At 41.2% G+C, this 21,767-nt stretch overlaps 1 protein-coding gene across 2 annotated transcripts in view; it reads right to left on the bottom strand.

Moving 5' to 3' along the window:
• il1rapl2 (interleukin 1 receptor accessory protein-like 2) overlaps positions 1–21,767 on the bottom strand; it is a 301,062-nt gene that overhangs the window by 223,567 nt on the left and 55,728 nt on the right. The gene's annotated exons all lie outside the window — the stretch shown is intronic.

Here is a 21,767-nt window from a genome sequence, read left to right as displayed (position 1 = left end):
TTTCTAGTAGACCCACACACACTGTGGGCGCCAGGTGATCCAAATTCACTGTTAAAACCCACACATTCTCTCACAAACACTTTACACATAAATATTTAGTACAACTGCATCAAAACAGCCTGACTACGTAAGGATGCTGTGTCATTTTGATTATGTCTGATAGTGTATACTGACTTCACATGAAGCAGTCTGCAAGTCTTTAGCAGCTAAACGGTACCCTGAAGAGATAAATAAGCAGATTCATGGAGGGAGGAAGACGGTAACCATGGTATTCAAAGGGAACAAAGTGAAATGTTTTGACTTTCATGACTGTATATGAATATTTAATGAAATTGTTTCAATTCCTTTCAGCAATTAACATTTTAGTCCCTCAAATTAAATATGAACTAGTTGATGTGATGTGTTAATATTTGAAAATAAAATGTGTGGAGAAACAGAATGCAAAAAATGCAATTGATGCATGCATGAAACCTCCAACCCTTCCACTGTACTCTGAAAGGATAAAAGCTCCTTGAAAACTCAATTAGACTGGGGGGCAAAACTTACAGAAACCTACCACTCTCACACGCTGACATGCACACTCTCACACACACACACACTCACAAGCCAGTGTTTTAGCTTCCTGACCTGCAGCTATTTCCTGTGTTAAATGGACTCCGAGGTTCCAAACAAAAAAGCTTGTACTATGGCATGTACCTAATTACACTGTTGGTGTATGTGTGTGTGTGTGTGTGTGTGTGTGTGTGTGTGTGTGTGTGTGTGTGTGTTTTTGTATTTGTGAGGGTACGCTCACAGACACACTCACACAGTCCATGAATAGAGTCCTTCCTTGAGCATAAAATGCTTTTCTCAGATAAAAGAAATTATATAATAATCTCTTGAAATTGTTTAAGAGTCCTTTGTCCCTCATTGTGTGTACATGCAGTACTTAATCTTAGAAGTGCCATTTATTTAGTGCTGGTTTTATTCAAAAAATGATCTTTTATTACTTAAAAAATGATGATAAAGTTGTATCATGCTTTTGGTAATTATGAAGAAATATATCAAGGGATAATGAATTCAAAGCATTGTTGTGAATATTTGCAGATAGCTCTGATTTAAAAAATGTTAATTGGTAGTGTTTCCTCCTGTCAATTACATTGTATTTGCTGCCGCATAAATCATATAATATTTCAGTGATATTTATTTGAAAAAAGCTAGGTAACAATGTCCACTCATAAATACTTTGGTTTTTTTAAGTTTACTTCCTGCTATGAATTGTTTTTTATCCAAAATAATATATATATATACACTGAGACTTCAATTGAACTCTTTACTCAGGCTAACATTAGGTAACAATTTGCACTCCTAAATACATTTACATTTTACTACGATAATCTCAAGTTTAATTTACCTAAATATTCATTCTAAAAAATTTCACCGTAAATTAACGGTAACTTACTGGCAGCAAGGATGCCAGGAATTTACCGCTATTTTACGGTATAATACCGTAAGTGGTTTTTGCACTATGTTACCGTAAAATGGATTGGAATTACGGTAGTCTGCTATTGTCGTAAATTGACAGCTTTAATTGTTTATTCATGACATTGTCCGTTAATTTACAAGCAATCAGAACACCAAATAAAGTACGAATGAAGAACTACTGAGGTTAGAAAATCCACTCCCAACGGCAACCTTGCATGATGTTATCACACAAACACACACACACACACACACACACACACACACACACGTGGTCAGAGAGTTTCGTGGTAATCCTCGATGAGAATGTAGAATCAATTTGGACAAGCCACGGCCAGTACAGTCAAAGGTAAATACCCTCACCTTATATTAAGTGAGTGTGTGTGTGTGTGCGTGTGTGTAGTTAGTGTGTATTGTTGAGTTTGTGTCTCTGTCCAGCTTAAGCTCCCACCCCCAGTTCTGGTCCCTCCTATGGGTCACTAGTTATTAACCCCCAGACAGTCACCTTGACTCTGTTTCACACACTCAGATACACACATATTCAAAAAGTGGATTGACCCAATCATAGAAACACACACTCACACAGATCTTGATCAGCTCGCATTGACCCCGGCCTGCACATGATTTGGCATGAAGTGCTAATCCTAGCATTGGATCATCAGACAGACGCAGTTTAGTTTAAGATTAGTCCATTCAACTTCTATTTAAGGTTATCACATCTCTGGCGACGGAAAATTGTTTCCACACGGTAAATTTCCATAAAACAAGTGACACTAAAGATTCATTGAGGGTGTAATTGAATCTAATTGGGAGAAACTCTATTCGTGACAGCCGGCTGAAGGTGAAGATACTTCATCTGTGTGTGTGTGTGTGTGTGTGTGTGTGTGTGTGTGTGTGTGTGTGTGTGTGTGTGTGTGTGCTGGGGAGGATCAGAGAAATATATGGATTATTAGTTAATTGTTTTTGAATTTGGAGAGAAATCCGCTGGAAGTGCTAACGAGAGCTAACAATGGACTAAACTCCAACACAGTACTGTTTGAACTTACACGCATTTGTTTTTCATTTAGTTCCTCCTTTTACTTTATAATTTATCTCTGTCTCCCTCTCTCGCCCTCTCGTCTCTCCCTCCTTGTTAGATCGATACAAGCTAATTGCTTTGGAGCATTAGACAGTTGGGAGTCTTCTTTTTCCCCAGAGTGGCTAATTAGGACCGTCAAACTCACTTCCTGTGTGTGTGTGTGTGTGTGTGTGTGTGTCTGTGTACATGTGCGGGAGTGTGCCACCGTGGGCGTCCAGACCGGTCAAACCTGTTTCCTGAAAAGATACCGTTCATTTGTTGGGCATTTCCCTTTGAACAAAACAATGTGCTTAAAGTCCTTAAGCACATCATTTTGCTACAAATGCTGGCTAGCCTGTTTCAGTTCACTTACAAAAAGAACAAAACCAACGTACAGACAGAAATGATATAATATTGAGTATAGCCCTGCGATTGACTGGCGACCAGTCCGGGATGAACCCGGGGCATTGGCTGGGATGGACTCCAGCCCCCCGGGACTCTTTAAGAAGAGGCCATTTTTATTGCCAAGTATTATTTTACACATACAGGAAACTGCATTTAACTCATCCCACGCAGTCGGCTGCTAAAAAGGCACCTGGGGAGCAGTTAGGTGTCTTGCTCAGGGACACTTCAACATGGGACATGGAGCAGTCGGGGCTCAAACCACCAACCTTGCGCTTCCCGGCGCACCCTCTGTACCCACACGCCACCCTCACCCAATAAGGAGAAGAGGAATGGAAAATAGAGAGGAAGGGAATTATTTCAAACATAAAACCGATAAAAACTTGTGACCTCACACTCATTCTGGAAGAAAGCTTCCTTCATAAACAACATACACCTTTTCTTCTTATCCAATTATATATTGATGATTGCCAAGCTCAATCATTAGATAACATGTGCCACAGAGGGGAGGGAAGTTGAAAAAGGTCTAGGTAGCTGAGCAGGAGGAGAGACGGAGGGGAGAGGGATGAGAGCAGATAAGAACCAGTAGCAGCTGTTTCCAGCCCATTAAAATGTAATTAAAGAGAACCTTATTACAGAAAAGACAGGCAGAGCGGTGGGGGGATGGAGAAATAAACTGTTTTCTACTGTCTACTCCATCACTCATCCCAACAGAAAACCATCAGTCCTTTCCAAGAAAAACACTTTGAAAGCATAAAAAAAGTTTCTGGTTTGATGCTAATTAGATTTGAGCACATCATTTGGCAGAAAAGACGTACAATTCCGAATCCAGTTTGGTACTTGAAAGTATTCAATGCAATAATCTGTCTTCCTCTAAAGTGTGTGTTTTCTGTGAAACAGCAGCCGCTCTGAGAAGGAAAGTCTTTTGTTTTATTTCACGTTCACTTCTATCATATTAGTGTCTAATGGTTAGTGTCTAAAAAGTCTTTGTTGTTGTTTGGTCTGTATTAGTCAGGTGTGTATCCACTACGAAGAACACATTCTTATCCAGACAAATTGTGTTTGCAAATGCTGGATGACTGAGAGTTTGTCTCTTTTGTCCTGATGCCATTGAAAAACAAAGTTGACAGGGAGCTTGGATGTTTTGCCAATACTTTATTTATGTTACTGCCTTTTATGGAGGGTAATGTGTTCAGTGTAGAAAACACAGCTACAAACACAATTAAGAGACACACTTCGGTCTGTGAGTTCATCGTTTTGTCTCAATTAGCATAGTATTCTGAATATAACTATGTGATACATACTTAAAGTATGTAATATAATAACATCGAATTATCAAATCTACTGATTTAATTATATTCAATGATGTTTTTGTAAATATATGTAGGCAGAAAAGAATCCCACTAAATAATAACAGCCCCAACTTGAGCGTCCCTGGACCACAGCCATCACAACAGGGGATAAAGGGGAGGCAACACACTGAGTATTCTCATATATACGACTCTCTCTCTTCCTCTGACAGTAAACAGCATCATCATCCGACCTGAGCCAGAATGAGAGAGAACACGCCAGAAGACATACACACACACACACACACACACACACACACACACACACACACACACACACACACACAGGTGCAAACAAGTAAACACACACATATGAAGAGACAAAGGGGGGTGTGTATTAGAAAGCGCACACCCACACACAGACACACACACTACTTTGTGTTCTTATTTAATCAAGCAGTGTGTGTATTAAGGCATGAGTAGGAGACGATGCTGAAGGCAGAACAGTACTCAGATAAACCATGTGTGTGTGTGTGTGTGTGCGTGTGTGTGTTTGTGTGTGTGTGTGTGTGTGTGTGTGTGTGTGTGTGTGTGTGTGTGTGTGTGTGTGTGTTATAACTAGGGCAAAGCAGTCTTGGGGATATTAGTGTTTTTTAATTGAAAAATGGTCAGAAGGGAAAAGCAGGGAGAAAACACATAGATTACCCAGATACACACTTAAAATAAGGGTGTATAATAAATGCTGTACAAACTGCTGCAAGGGCGAGGAGGAAGTATTGAAGTAGATTATATTTTAGCCAGTCATTTGGTAAAGGAAACATGAACACACTAAAGTAGATGAACACCTGCTCCACTTCTTGTATTGTATATAATGTATGTATGTATCTTTTTATTCTATTTTCAGCCCTGTACATGCTGCTGTGATACCAACATTTCCCTCTTGAGGGATCAATAAAGTATCTATCTTCTGCTTCTATCCCTGCTACTTTTGAGTGGTTGAGGAGGGTGAGACGGAGACAGAAATAATGTCACAGATATTTTCTAAAGCACATCAATAGAAGAAGGGCTACCTTTGAATGACATTTAACAAAAACATCCATCACAATCGAGCCCTGCTGCACTGTATTAAAAATATTGGTCTGATAGCGACTCATACAGCTGGATCAGATATGAGTGACAATCGGCCAATTGCATAGTAATGAATAACATACATAAATGTAAATAAACATAAAGAATACATTTTTGCAGGTAAGCATTGTCTAATTTGGGTTGTTAATCGCTACCCTTATTTGCTGAATGACACTCAAGTATTCATAACGCTGAGGGAATTGCAAAGTCAAGTTACTATTATTACAAATGCGGCATTGATGCACTTTTTATAGTTACTGTATCTTGTTATTAAGATATGATATTTACTATCAGTGTGGTTCTGTGAACTTGTGTGTTTAATGCAGCTCCCCCCAATTCTAATCTCTCTTTTCTAGCTTTAACTTAAAATGCCAGCTACTCTTCTATGTAATGGCCCTGCCAACTATGTTTATGTGTGTGTGTGTGTGTGTGCGTGTGTGTATGTGAGAAAGAGAGTTGCTCCAGGGAGAAATAAGTGGCTCAAAGAGCATCTGAAGCCTTGATTAAGGAAGTGTGTAATCAAAACCGAAGACCAGCAGCAGTGTGGTGCGTGACACGCAGGAGGAGGACTGCTGCTTGAGCTGAAGGAGACGACACTGTGCTGTGATCAAAGAAGCTCTCACTGCTTATGGATGGAAGAGGAAGTCATGACTGGATTTCATGGCCGACCATGAGCTTAGATGCAAACACCGTGCGTTCCAATGGTGGCACTGTGAAGGTGAGAGTTCATCGACCGCTGAGGGGATAGCAAATGTAAGTTGAGAATCTGATTAGAGTTTCCAATCCATGGAGTCCAGCTTTGCGGCCGTCTTCTTCGATTTAATCTGTCGCCATGATTTTTTTTTTGCAACCTCAAGCGAAATTGTTAGCAAACAAAAATGTTGCAATTTACTAGTAATAAAGTAATAAATCAAGAGTTGGCAGAGAGGTAGAAGCTTAATTCATCGACTTCGAAACATCTACAGATGGCCATTAAATAGAGTTTAAGTTGAAGGCATCTCCGCCTTGCAGCCTTGTGTTGCTCATCTATAGTTCCTCTGCAGCTCCTCTGAGGTCATCTGAGGGTACAAGAAGGCTGAGGCACTGTGCTTCCTTTCTTCTTGGTCACTCTGGCTGCCTGCTCACAGAGAGGCTTTTTGTCCATCACTCTTTTGTATGCTGCTGTCAGGGTAATGACAGAAGTCTACGGTTTTAGAAAGTAAACAGGTTTTTCAAATAACCATTTCTCTTCACTGTTGACTTCCTTTTACTTCTTGCCGATGCGCCCTGCTGCGAGAGCTGCCATTCTCTGTAGCTTCTTGTGGCTTCAAGTAGGGTTATGTTATTCTTTTGAACGTGCGTTTATTACTCAGGCCCGGCTGTTTTTTCTGTGTGGGCCTATGTGGTGGGGGGGCGTGGTTAGCTCAGCTGCAGGGGGGGAGAGTGGGGGAGTGGTTCAGGGGACGGTGCCGGTAGGTGAGGAGAAAGCACAGGTGGAAATAATCTGCACTGATTGTCTCTCTGGTAAAAACGGTGAGCAGGATCCAGATCGGGGGACGTGAGCAGAGCTGAGCACGAGAGCTGAGCTCTGCAGAGCCGAGCCGAGCAACAGCGCGACGAGCGGCCTCAATCCTGCCCACTGATCCCCTGCAAAATGAAAGATGTATTGCTCTCAACGCGTGTCCGTGCGTCCTTACGGAACCCGGCTGTGGTAGCGCTATCGCGGCCACAGCCTAAAATCTGCATACTTGGGAATAAAAAGGTTCCTCCTGCTATGTGAACTCCTGGAAGTGATGAACAAGAGCAAAGTGATTACAAAACAATTCCGTAAACCATCCAGTCCCACTTTTTGATTAGAACTGTTCTCATCATCTGTCTGCGCTCAAGATAAAAGCTGTAGGATAACACTTTGGGCTCGATGTTCTCTACAAGTTGGTGCTCGGTGCAGACATTTCCAGGGGATATATGGACGCTAATGTTGAGTCTATTACACAATGACAAAGTTTCATAACACCCGAGTATGGAGGAGTGAAGCGTTTCACTTCCAGTGGCTGAAGCTGAATCAATCAAGCTGAGACTCTTGAACTTGGCTCCCCTACCAGCATCAAGAATAGTCCCCTCCATGTAAACACGTTGAAGACTCTTGTATTGTTGGTGCATTTGCTGCTTGGGTATCTCTTTCCCGTGTGAGATGCTGACCGGCTCGGAGCAGCTGGGGCTCCACCACCGAGCGTTATTTTGTGTTCATCTTCTGTAAACAGAGAGTTCAGTGTCAGCTGCAATTTTCTTCCCGGCCGGGTCCTGTATATATATATATATATATATATATATATATATATATTTAGTTTAATCGGCGTGGGAGTCACGAGACGTATCTGTCCCTCTCTCACCGTGTTACAAGTTGTTTGCTTCTCGCCCAGCTTCTTCAGTGCTGCTCTCCCGAGCCCCTCCGCTCATCAATAACACCGCTGCAATGCAGCCACACGGGCAGCAAAATAGATATGGTTTCTGCTCTTGTGTCTGTGTGTATTTGTGTGTGCGTGTGTGCGGGGATGACTAGAGCTTTGCACAGGGAAAAAGATTGCAACTTCTATGGAGACACTAAGATAACACTTCAGGTAATAGTTTTCCAATCTTTCTTTCTCAGCAAGTATGGTCGGTGTGTATATTTGTGTGTGTGTGTGTGTGCTTTACAGCGGTCCATACATTCCACTAGAATGAAGATGATGGCTTTAGCTGATATCTCCATTGCAATCTATGGGAGCTGTTGTTGATGTAATGTCCCATTTCAATATCCTAATTTGAACCATTTAGTCCACAAATAAACAAATAGTCACAGAAGAACTGACTTATTTAATCCCCATCCAACTTGGGGGGGCGGGGGAGGGGTCCAGCAGTCTGGCCTTCCAGCTGAATGGGTTTTTAAGGTGCAAATTGCACACGATGATGAGTAGGATGGTCAAAACCCGGCTCATTTTTGTTATATAAATTGAATATATTGTACATCTTTTACGTTATTGATTCTGTACTCATGACGTCCGTTGTAGATCCTCTTCTCCGTTCTCACTAAGGTTTCTCCCCTTTTTCCCCATGGAAGGGTTTTTCATTGTTTGGGGAGTTTTTCCTGTGCCCATGTGAGGGTTTGGGGACAGACGATGTCACATGTTTACACACTGTAAAGCCCTCGGAGGCTAATTTTGGATTGAATGATTTTTATCGTTCCAATTTGTTTAATTCACACATTCTGCTGTTTGAGTGTGAATAAAACACATACAGTTGATCTTGTTTTTTTCTCTCCCTGGACCATGAGCTTGATTCATATTGTTAATACAAGCCAACCAGTTCCAAAGCATCACTGGAGTCTTGAAACATCACACCCTTTATTGCTTGTGCTCCAAAGAGTGTCGGGACGTTTTGCCTTGACACACAAACCCGTCCATTAGTGTAGACATGCTGAAATTATTACTATTCACTAACTATGTCAAACTATTTGAATGATTAATGTGCCTTTTCATCAGCAGCGTGCACCCTTGATGCGACAGCAGCAACAACTGTCTGGGGTTGTGTCCGTAAAGTCCTTCGGAGCCTTTTACACACCCCGCTCTGACATTAAAGCTACATAATTCAGCCTCTTTTCTTCAGGGTCTTTAGGCTAAGGAGGGCTGTAATAGACAGTGACGGTATATATTACTGGTCTGCTGCTTTTCATTATGCCGCTAATGATTCCCTGTCAAGTCCTATTGTAAACGAACGAGAAAACAAAAAAGCGAGTAGGAGGGCAAACACACACAACGGCACAGGGGAGAGGGACGACATGAGTGCAGACTCAAAAAGTAGAGAATTTATAAAATTAGCAAAAATGCTTTCAATCTTTAAAGGGGACATCTTGTTTTCAGGGTCGTTCTTATATAATTGATGAATTAGTTCATAATATTATAATATTACTGTACATATATTGTGGAGCAGTGATATTCAACCACTTTTTTACACTTACTAAATGTATCTTTCTTCATCACCTTTGCTGTAAAAGGCAAGTCTGTCTGCTAACCTGCCTCCAGCTCCACACTATCCATCAGACAGCGTTTAGCCTACTCCCACACCACCTTGGCTTATTTTCAAATCATCATTTAAAGGGCAAGTTCAGGTCAACTAGTTTACTTGCTGTCATGTACAGTTTTATGTGACAAGATCAACAACACAGTAATGTCTGCGAGTAAATAAATGAAAATGATTGGCCTGTAACTTAGTTTATCTTTAAGAAAGAATTGCTTAAACAGGCTAGACTAGTGTCTGATACATCCTGCTGCATGGTGGCTTCATAATCGTCAGTTATAAAGTATGTTGTTTTGTTATTAATTCATTTCATCCAAGATTACCGCTGATGATGCACAGCGGGAAACAACAAGTGAGCAAGGACTTCTTTTTTATCACGTAACTTAAGTACTGGATTTCGACCACTACCGTCGGCATTTCAACCCAAACCATGACGTTTTTCTTCATCAAACTAAGCGGTTTTGTTTCCTAGACCCGACTTAGTAGTTTCCTTGAAAGGAGTTCTGTGAGGTGTGTATGCCGTGGGTTAACACTGCAGCGTGGTCACAAACTACCACTAAGTGCAGCCCCGCTTCCATCTTAACAGCTGGGGTGTATAATTCTGTCTAATTAGAATGTCAATAGCGGGGCTCCCCATGCGAATACACTTGATACACACGCTTAACGCATGGATTCATGCACACGCGTGCGGCCCTGCATTACTCACTGGTAATTACAATGTCAATAAGCAACTACACAGCAGTGTGGCTCTCACACTAGCCAACATTTAGACGCATAGACGCACACACTCTCCTTTAATTGCCCTTCAGTCAAATGCTTTCGCACTTATTTGTACACACGCACAGACGTACACACAGTCCCACTTGTGCATTCGTCCATTCAGACTCCCCATAGAGTAAATCTGCCACACTTACTACGCCCTGCAGGGTTTTTTTTATCCATGCAAACACACGCACACACAGATCTGCACGTAAACGCTCACACGCAAGGACGGAGACTCTGGTCATCAGTGTCACGCTCTTTGTGTAACATCCCCATCCCCCTCTTCTTCATTCTTTCCCCGCACAGAGACGTTAACTTACTGTAGCTTAACTACTACAAATCTCCTTCCGCCTTGCTCTCTTTCTTCTTTTTAGGTTGAGTCACCCGCCCCTATTCTCTTTCTTTCTCTCACTGCCTTCTCTTTTCATCTTTTACTCATTTCGCTGCATCGCACCTTTCACATTTCTTTTTATTGTCTCCTCTTTGCACCCGTGCAAAGTGTCAATGCATCTCTTTTTTATATCCTTTTATCATTATCCTTTCATTATTTTACCCCCAAGTCTTTTTCACTTCAGGGTCCCAATTCAAACCTTTTTCACCTGGACTACAAGCTCCTGTTGTTCAGCCAAACCGTGTTCAAATAGAACTGAATTTCCCCCTCCTCCTGCTTAACAGCTACATCTGCGATCTGCGTCATCAATGTCTTCTTCAACAACCAACTATTTACGTTTAGAGGTAAATGCATCAGGTATGTAGGCAACCAAAATCTTTACTATGATTTAATGGATATTTATGGTAATTGTTTGCTAAGCTAGCTTACATATGGACATGTATCAAAACTACACCATTACTGTATGTAATAAGTTGACGTAGTCTTTGTGAATTCACTCATAGCATCGACAGTTTCAATGGAGCCATTTTGGATACGGCTGTCGCCATTTGTTTTTTTTACAAGTGATGAATGAGTGATGAATGAAGGAGAGACATAGAGACGCAGTATACGGCTCTGTTAGTGGCAGCAACCTGTCAATCACAGTAAACCCGCCCTAAAGTATAGCCTACTGCGCTTTACAATCTATTTGATCATAAATGGACCATAATTTACTGAATTACAATATTTTAATTATTTTCCATGTAGCTCATTTTAAAAAGTACAATTGCATTGTCAAACCACTTACAAACTTATCAACATGCCTTCTTCCGACTTTTGACTTGATGTCATAACACATACTGAGCACTAACTTTTCTTCCACTTAAATGATCCGATCTTCGAATTTAATCGGCTTAAGCCACTGAGTAGTCCAACAGGATAATGCTGTGTGTTAAATTGCCCAACCGATTGTCAGCTCTGAGACACTCGTAGCTCCACATAAAGCAGATGTGAAATCAAGTTTTCCATTCAATTATCTCGTGCTTTGTATTTCTCACTCTTCTCCTCTTTTCCTGACCTCCCTCTTTTCAATCTGACTCCTCCCCTCCCTTTTGTAGGCTTCCTAACACTCATCTCCTTCCTTTATTTCTATCTAACTCTTTTTTATTATTTAGTTTGAATCTTTTCCTCTCCCTCTGCTTTCCTCCACTTTCTCCCGTCCCTGCTCGCCCCCTCCTCTGATCTGCTCTTCTGGCTCCGGCCCAGTTAAATTACCAGTTCTACAGAGCGATGGTGACAGAGTGCAGAACTTAATTACATACTGGCTGACAGCAAGGACTTCGTGTTAGATGTTCTTTTTGTCTCTCTTTCCTCTCTCTCCTTTCTGCTCTTCCCCACCCTCCCATCCTTCCTTTTTTTTTCCTTTTTATTTTCTCACTTCTTGCTCACCTTCAACTTTTGTCTTTGTCTCCCTCTCTCTAAAATGAATGACTTATTATGTGTTTTATTATTGGGTGGGAGAGTCTGGGCTGGGCCAGGTGGCTTTAGGTGCAGGGTGGTGGTGTCGGTGCAATCAGGCGACAACCTCCTGGTGTGAAAAATGAATGCAGAAATGTCTCAAACCTTCGTGCTTGTTACAAGTCTTCTTCAATACAACATGATGTTACATTAGTAACTGTGGGCTATTTAGAGTCAAATAGACCTTTGGGGCAGGGTTACCTTTTGATCGACACCACGGGAATGTAACCCTTTAACACGGTGATTCCAGTTCTTGAAGGTTAATTGTGAAATTGGCGTTGCCCAAGAATTTCTCATTAAGATCAGATTTGATTCAACTTTATTGTCGCTGCACAGAGTACAGATACTGAGACAGAGCAGATAAATATCTTTTTATATATATATATATATATATATATATATAAATAGCTTTATATATATTTATTAAGCAGCAAGGTTTTAAGTATGAAGGTATAAATATGAATGTATATATGAATATAAATATGACATATAGCATTCACATTGAGAAGATACAGCATGACTTGTAATTCAGTGCAAGATTAGATGGTTGTCTCTTCCTAATATCATGAACATACAAGCTCCCAATCTCCCCCTTCTTGCATCCAGCTACTCAACCAATAAGTTGACTTGCTAAATGCTAGCCTAGCCTAGGCCGCATGCTAGCGTCATTAGCATGTTAGCATAGATCGCTGGCTTGATATTATAACTATATAAATACAGAGCTACCAACTCTCACGGTTTCGTCGTGTGACAGACGCTTTTGCATGTTTTCACACGCACTCACGCCACACAACCAATTTCTCACGGCAAAAAAAAGATTCTGATTATCAAAGACTAAGGTATGTTAATGACATGTGGTTCAATTACGTACGCACTCTCTTAAACTTGAAATCTTGAAAGAAATTATTAGTTGTGTTTGTGCGTGTGATTTTGAGTGGTGAATGAGTGGTGAATTAAGGCTGCTCACTGTGAGCAGCCTTAATAAACAATGCTTAATAAAAAAAATTACTAACCAGCTTCTGATCTCTTTTTGCTGAACATAAATCATTCAGTGCTCTTAAGAATACAGTATTGTGCTTCACTAAATTGTCTTTGCACAGACATGTATGCATTATCTATATACAATGTTGTGTATTCTTTTGCATATAGAAATAAATTCGCCAAACCTTCAAGATCGATTCGCAAAACAACGCAACACGAAACCGGTCTGTGAGGCAAAAAAAGTTGGGGGACGCTGCGTTTGACTAATGCTTAGCGGTTTAATTTATTCAATGAAAATGGTCAAGAACAAATGGTTTTATTTGCAAAATAAATAATTTTAATATTATTGTTGATATGTTGTTGATAATTATTTCACACAGAACTCAAATGTTAAAGTACAAACCTAATCAGTTGTCCAGTTAATCAACATGAATCACACTGTATGTGGTTTATTAATAGCATGAAAACCCAGCAAAAGGATTTTCTATTTCTCCCTAAAATAAGTTAGTTAAAAGACCTTACTCATCTCACCCGAATACACTAATCTGGTATATTTGTAGTTTTTTTTCTTTTATTACCTTTGATTATCTTGTGTTTGTGTGTTTTTAGGCTTATTTGCCAAGTGCAAATTTAGTCTGTTAATGTTTTAGTGTACTTGAGTAGAAATGAGCCTGTGTTTAACGACTTACCTTCCTATCCAACAGTGGCCTTAAGTGTTGTTTCACATTCCAACTGGGGACTCCTTAGCCAACAAGAGAAGTCGGTCTTTCATATTCTTTAAATTATTTTCAAGAATCATGTCTGAAACACTGTCAATTTTGTTTTTAATTTAAGCCAGTCAGGGGTATGAGGTGTATGTGCTTGAGTCCAGGTTCAGCACTGATCCTCACACATGCATCATTTTTAACACTCCTCCATTGTACGAATGGCTCAGTGTACATACCTGTATGTTAAAAAACAGAGAAACTGTGTGTGTGAAAGATAGAGAAATATGAAGTACGGATATTCAATGGCATGAATGGCAATCCACAGACAAGGAAACAAAGACATCAGTGATCAGAATTAACGAGATGAAGAACATATTTGAGAGGCAGGTTTACAACTGTAAGTCGTTTTTTCATTTTGGCTGTTGTGACACTGATGAAATGTATTAGAGCATGCTTGCATTTCTCTGCACATGCTGTGTGTGTGTGCACGTGTTAATGGGGTAATTAATAGAGGGTTTCATATAGTCTTTTTTCCCCTGGGCTCACTGTCGAAATGCATTACTGTCACGCACACACACACACACACACACACACACACACACACACACATGAACCTCAGCAGACATGCAAGTGGAGAAGTGTCTCAAATACACTTCATGGGAGTATTAAACGCACACATTTTATCTAAGATCCTTTAATACAAAGCTTGCAAAGTTCACAATTGGCTTTCTATAACTTTGATGTCATGCTTGTTTCTGGATGCCTCAGATTTCAGGGATACACACAGTTTTGGGACATAAATTGTGTTTAACGTCACAGGACATGCATGTTACATGTGAATTATATTATTAAATCAAAGGTCCGATGCTAATATGTAACAATAAAAAGATTCTTTCCTGTCACTATTTTTAAAATTTGCATTAAAATGTCATTTTAATTTTTTTATTTTTTTAGGTGGATAATGGTGCTTGTTTTCACAACTATAAGGGCATGGGCATTCAAGGTTGTGTGTGTGTGTTGGAATGTGCAAGCTGAATGGAAGCCTTCGATGTACCAAGTCAAAGCACTGTCAGCCTTTATCAATATTTGACTGCACAACCAGAGAATGGATGAATCTTTAATGTGACCTTGGAGTACAACAAAGACATGGAGAGATGGGGGACAAGAATAAGAGGGAGAGAAGTGGGGGAGGGGATGCTTTTTTAAATTTGATGGCGATAACGTAATTAGCTGAAATGGTAAATAGTCTAAACTAAACTCAAAGGCCCTCATGTGCGTACATTTGCAAACGTAGCGTTATCAGCGCCACGGCCAGGCTGCACGAAGCGCTGTAAGTAGTATTTATGAAATTTGAGTATTTATGAAACCTGCAGCTCATCAGGTAATCAGCGCCTTTCTCCGCCTACTGCACCGCAAATTGCGAGCATTCAAACTCGCAACTGAACGGACCTCCTTCTCTCTTTCTATCATGGATTAGCCAAAATGACAAAAAAGCAAAAACAAAGATTCAGTGACAACAAAGTTGATGTGTGGAATACATAATTAGGCACACTTTCCCGCAACAGGCAGTCTGTGCTTTTTACCTCGGTGCGGCATGTTTGTCCAACCTCGCCATGCTTTTACGCAACGTGCGCGAAAGCTTTAGTACATGAGTACATGACGTGTCATGCAGGATCTGTACATTGCATGACTAAACGTCTGCACGACTTCCGTTTTAGATATGATCAACCTGAAAGATCATTTCCTGGTAGCTATAACTTAGGACCTCGTGGAAGTCAGTTAGACAGAGAGAGAGAGAGAGAGGAAGAGAGACATATTGGACAGAAGGAAACAAGAATAAAAGGGTCCTAACAGTGATAATTAAATAGTGATAATGACATTAAAGGAGAAATATGAGGAAAAGATGACACGTACAATGAAAAGTTGAAGTAGGAAAGGGCAAAAATCGGCTACCCATATCATTCTGAATTTTTGGCTTGTTATTGACTAAATGTCCGACGGGCTGTTTTATGGGGGAAGGGCAGCGATTTCGGACACAACTCAAGACTCCAGTGTGTAACCATGAGAGACATCAGTATACCACTCCAGTCTGCTCTCAAGCTCCACGGTGCCGTGCCACAGGGCACGCAGACACAGAGGCCCCGCCATGGGAAGCTTCGCCTGAGAGAAAACCGATGTCCCCGCTCAGTGGGAGCAGGAACACGATGAGTGAAAACGCACCTTCAGCAATGTAAGCTTGGACGGAGATGAAACGTTTTTGTGTGGTCATTGTGTGGCTCTGGATTTTGTGGACTATGGTTATTCAAAAATGTATCGGGAAGGGTGGTGGAATCATTCAAAACAAAGCCTTTTATTGTCCTTGACTTGTTGGAAAACAGTTTGTAATCGTTCGGACTTGAATGCAACGGCGGTACAGTGCATTCTAGGGAAAAATACCATTTTGACTGCCTGATTACCGTTTTTAGTGCAAAGGAAATCAGAAAAAACTAACATAGCAGCTACCTGTGGTGTTTAGCAAGCAAATTTGCTGAAGTTACACATGTGCTAATTAAATCAGAGCTAGCACACACTCACAAAAAACCACCTCACTCACAGCCCGGCAACAAAAGGGCAACAGGGAGGGAGACAGTGTATTGTAATTGGTGTGTGAGCAGAAAAAAAACACATACACCAACACACACACACACACACACAGCTACACACAGCTGTATTTAGCGACACACCCAGGATGTGGAGGGGTCTTCCACTAACTAGAAGATCGGTGGTTTGCTCCCTGACCCTCCAATGTGCATTACAAACTGTGCTTGCGGAAGATGCTGAACCCGAGATTGCAATGAGTGTGCTTGTGAGTTGTTTAAAGCTCCTGATTGAGGTTATGCATGTGTATTCGTGAGCAGGGGATGAATAGTTGCGAAGACTAAAAAAAGTTCTAACAACAATGACCATTTACTGTTTTCATCCCTTTTGCGCTCAGCCAGGACGGCTTTGGCAATTCTCCACCGTTGGATGGCCATCGCTTCATGAATGTCTGAATGTACAACATGAAGTGCCAAGTATCTGTTTGCACGGATTGACGACCTTTTGGTCCACATCCACCTGTGTGTTGAATGTCCATCCTGAGTAGTTTAGCTCGCTAACTGGCTCATGGCTGCTTCTTGGCTGGAACGAACAATGGCGTCTAATTACATATTTCAGCACATGTAGTTGTTGTACTTGGACACAGAAGCCTTTTGAAATCACACTTGTGCTGAACATGGTCCTGGTCCCCGTCGTCCCCAATCCCCTTCATTAGTTGTTTGGTGGACTGGATCACCAAACAAACTCACATCACGCTTTTTGGGTGCATTTACCATTGTACTTTAATATGGTGGTGCAATCCGATCAGGCGGAACTCATTTTACAGCCAGTGGTCTCCTTTGGCCACATCTCAGAGCTGATTGGCAGAATAACATATGTTTGGCATATAGTAACATTTGCACTTCATTAGTTAAATAACAGTATGGCAAAAGTTTTTCTCTAACTTAGTGGTTCCCAGCCCAAGGTCGGGGGTTCCCCACAAGGGGGATTGCAAAATTAGTGTTAGTTATTTAACTGAAATCATAACATAAAAAATAATCTATAAAAAAACATCTGTATGTACATTGCTTTTAAAGTCAAATAGTTTTGTCCTCCATCAAAATAGTCAACCTCTTAGCAGTATTTCTGCAGAGCGTCAGATAAAGTGTGGGCTGCTCTAATGTCATCAGTGTTATAGATAAAGTCCAGATTAGGTTGTTAATAAGTTAAGAAAGTTTCCCATCCAAACCTTTTGAATAACTCCATAAAAAAAAAAATCTGATTAAAAAATTGATAATTTACATGAATAACTTTGATCAAATTGGAGATTTTTTTTTGTAGATGTTTTAGTATTTGGATGGGAAACGTCCACCACTGTAGAAAGATCCCTTTCTCAAACTATATTTGGCAAGATATGCTCAAACAATTTTGGAAGAATCGGACAAAAAAGAAATTTAAAAAAAAGAACACCATGCTAAATCTAGACGACGCCGGATCGAAGCAAAAGAGAAAGAACCCACCATCCATGTTTTGCTCCTCATTAGTCTGTCGGGGTGAGTGGACGGTCAGGCTGGGACTTCTTTGCCGTAAGCCCCAAGAAAATGTGGGCGGCATATTGGTCTGCAAACACTTTTAAAATGTACATGAGCTGTGCTTTGGCTTTGGTGACAAAGTTGAAACTTTGCCTGAATTCAAAAGAAGTACTCTGAAAGAGACTGAAACAGCTCATCACAACGTAACTCATTTGTTGCAGCTATGCCATGGTGTTACATCACCAACACCAACAGTGATGGCAAAGACATCCACATTGCTTTGTCGGCATAGAGAATGAAAGCTAAAAATATGATCAAAGCAAATGAACTTGCAGGTAGAGAGGGGGAGTGTGTGTGTATGTGTGTGTGTGTGTGTGCTAGGAGTTACTGAGCGATTAGATCAGATGGAGATCTAATCGCTCTGTGATCTCGGGTTTTAGCTGCGTCAGAAAACATACTCGTACACTCAGAGGCACCCACGTTCTCATCCACACAGACAAGGACACGCACTTAATCAGCCTGACGCACACACGGACACACACGTGGCAAAACCCTCTTCATCAGTGCATCATGGGTCAGTCTTTAAAGTTTGTTAAAACAAGGCAGAAACAGAAACAAAGTGTAGTAATATCAACCAGCATATTAAAATAAATACATAGGAAAAGCACCTACGCGCTGAACATTCAGGGCAACATAAACAGATGACCATTCTCACGTTTTATGTTTGATTCATTTTGGCTCTCACCGCCGTATCAGCATTGCAGGGATCTAGATAACAGTCTGCGTTATCTTTGCGCTCGCCATCTCAGCTGATCTATTAGATTCGTCCGGAGCGCAGAAGCCGTTAAGATCTGGTCTTGACTCAGACAACGAGGAGCAATGGCGCGAATGGATGGGAAAAAAAGACACACCTTGTTAGGTAGAACCCTCAGCATACCATCAAAACACCAAATGAGAAAATATACATTTTTTCAGTAGACACTTGGAGTTTGTATGAAATGAGCCTTAATTTTCTTCTGGAGGGTCACAAATACCTTCCTTTTATTCTTGGATCCTGTGTGTATACACACATGAAGCAATGAAGACACCTTGATGCTCTCTAACAGATACACTCATGCGAGTACCATTATTCTATTCCCAAATGTGTTGTACATCGTTTTAGATATGTTTACATACTTATGCAATATGCACAGTAAAAATAAGTTTGAATGAGAATTAAAAAATAATTAATTAATTACAGGCCATGGACATGAAATACAAAATATATTTTAGTTGCATGATGAAAGAAAGAGCAAACCCATGTGTGTATGTATTACCTACAATTAGAATGCACTTCCTCATACTGAACAGTTACATTTCTTATCCGATTGTAAAACCATCTGACTCTGGAAACTCTTTGAGGGACACATTGGAACAAAAAAATGGAATTGTGTGAGGAGGTAAGAACATGACTGGAGCTGAAGCAACAGATGGTGAAACGTTTCTTATAGATATAGCTATAGATGTCGTGGCGCAGGGGGTAGAGAGGGTGTGCTGATGATGTCCCATGTCGAAGTGTCCCTGAGCAAGACACCTAACACCGAGGTTCTCCTCGGGCAAAATGTAAGAGCCATGGGTTAAAAATGTAATGTAAGTCGCTTTGGATAAAAGCGTCTGCTAAATGACCTGTAATGTAAAATGACTCCCTTCAATGCACTGATCACCAAACCAGGGCTGAGAAGAAAATATGAAGGACTATGATGTAATTCCATTCAAAACTTTTTCGTTTAGACTGCTCATATCCTACACATGCAGCAATTCCTGTGAAAAACAATTTACTTTAAGTAATAGAGATTACAAATAATTGTTTTGGATGTCATTCACGTATTTCTTAAAGAAGAAGACCAGTAAAGGGGATGGTATGCATGTGATACACAGAAATTGACATGTGTTGCTGGCTTTTGTAGAATATCATAAGAAGCGTACTATGAGGATACGTTGGCGATTTCATAATATTACCATTGAATGTTGCCTTGTTCCTTACTGCATTGTATCCTGCAAGCTGCTGGCTGTATGTTTGAATATGCATTCTTCAAGATGGATGGATGGTTGTCAACGTGCCTGCATACTTGTAGTCTTTGTATCCTGGCGTGTCACGTCATTTTAGTGTGAGAAGCCAGGAGGAGGAATACATCCACCATGCTGGAGGTGTACTTGAGCAAGGCACCAACCCCGATTCGATGTACAATATCTGACCTCTGATGCAAGGATTTCCTTTCAGGAGGTGTGCACAGTACTTTGTCCTTGTGTTTTCTTTATGTGGCTCAAACCTTTTGGGTTAAGTCAATGTTGATCTGTCTGAGGTTGATCTTTTCCTCACCATCAACATTTGTCCTTTATCTTTGCAGCAGAGAGTGTTGCATCAAACCCAGCAGGGAGACCTACAAAAGGAAATGGTAGTTCCTATCCATATGGTGTCCAGTGACACACACACGCCAGCAGGGAGAGAAGAGATCCATCAGCCTATCTTTGGCCGACTGCAGCGGTCGCCCACATAAATGTCCCGCTTGGCTTTGCTCTGATCACATAATTGCTGTGTGCACACCTCTCTCCCCCCCCCCCACACACACACACACACAGAAAGAGAGCACACATTCAGTGAGCATACACGGAAGCACACACTTTTCACACACAAACAAACACACGCTTAAAACTTGGATATACACAGAGCCCAAAACACACATACCCACACACACACATTGGCAGTCACTGTTCAATATGACAAGAAGAGAAGCGTTCAAACATTCAGGAATGCCTGCCAGCGTACTCGCACGTATACATGATAGGAAATAGCAAACAAAAACTCCCACCAGATCATCCACATAGTCGGCACGCCGAGAAGAGAGAGTAAAAGATGAGAGCGAGCGAGGAACGCAGTGAACACTTGGAAGCCAGAGCTTCACAAAAGACGGATTTACCCCAACACAATGCAACCAATTGTGTCGCGTTGGTCGCCTTTTGTCTACTCGTCTGATTAAAGATGAATCCCCGCTCTATTCCCCTGGAAGTTTCGCAACATAATACATATGGTGAGGATGTGTGTGGGTGTTGGGATGGCCTGGAAGACATTTCTGGCAAGTTCCTCTCAACCACATCACACAATTTCTGCCTACTGCAGGGACTGTGGCTCTGCAGGGGAGGTGGAATTTCGATCACTGCTTTGAGGACATTTAGTCTATGGTTAGTTCAATTTAGTTCAAAAGACTGGAATACGGATGAACGGGTAGCCTGGCTCATCCGCAGATCCACCTATGAGCAACTTACTTACTGTCACGGATTCTCCGCCTTGTTCGTTGTCTTCCCGCCTGCTTGTTCAATTAACTCTCCTGTCATTCCAGATCCTGTGAGCCACACCAGATCATCTCTCCTGCCCTTCTCACCTACAGCCCATTCCCTCATTATTCCCTCACTGCTTAGGTCCCCTCACTTACACGGGCCCTCTGCCAGATTGTGATGTGTGTTATTGCCAAGCTCTCCAGCGTATCCTGAGATTTGTTCCTGCCTGTTCCCACTCGGTTGACCTGACTACTCGACCTAGGATTTTTGCGTGCCCCCTTTTGGGATTTGCTTGGCTATTTAACTGACCTCCAGATATTCCCTTGAGAATAATAAATGAAGCCACCTAGTGTCCACGCTTCTGTTTAAAATGCTGCTAATTCCCCCCAATTGATCCACAATCAAACCAATCAATGACCACTGAGAAAACATACACACACATTTCTCATGACATGAACAAACTCTGCTAACCATTGTTCATATATGAAGCCATCTTTCGTAGAAACCAGCTGGCACCCATTTTTAAACAGTTATAACCAATAACATTTTCAGAGCTGTTTACGCTCAACTAGTCTACTTTATTACTTTTAGGGCCGGTTTCGGAGACAGGGCTTAAATCAAGACTGAAGTAGGCCTAAATCAGACTAGTTAATCCTG

The sequence above is a fragment of the Gasterosteus aculeatus genome, chromosome 4 (genome assembly GCF_964276395.1).
Source record: "Gasterosteus aculeatus chromosome 4, fGasAcu3.hap1.1, whole genome shotgun sequence".
NCBI classification, from domain to species: domain Eukaryota; kingdom Metazoa; phylum Chordata; class Actinopteri; order Perciformes; family Gasterosteidae; genus Gasterosteus; species Gasterosteus aculeatus.
Note: the sequence above shows the minus strand (reverse complement) of the source record. Positions and strands in the feature narration are given on the sequence as shown.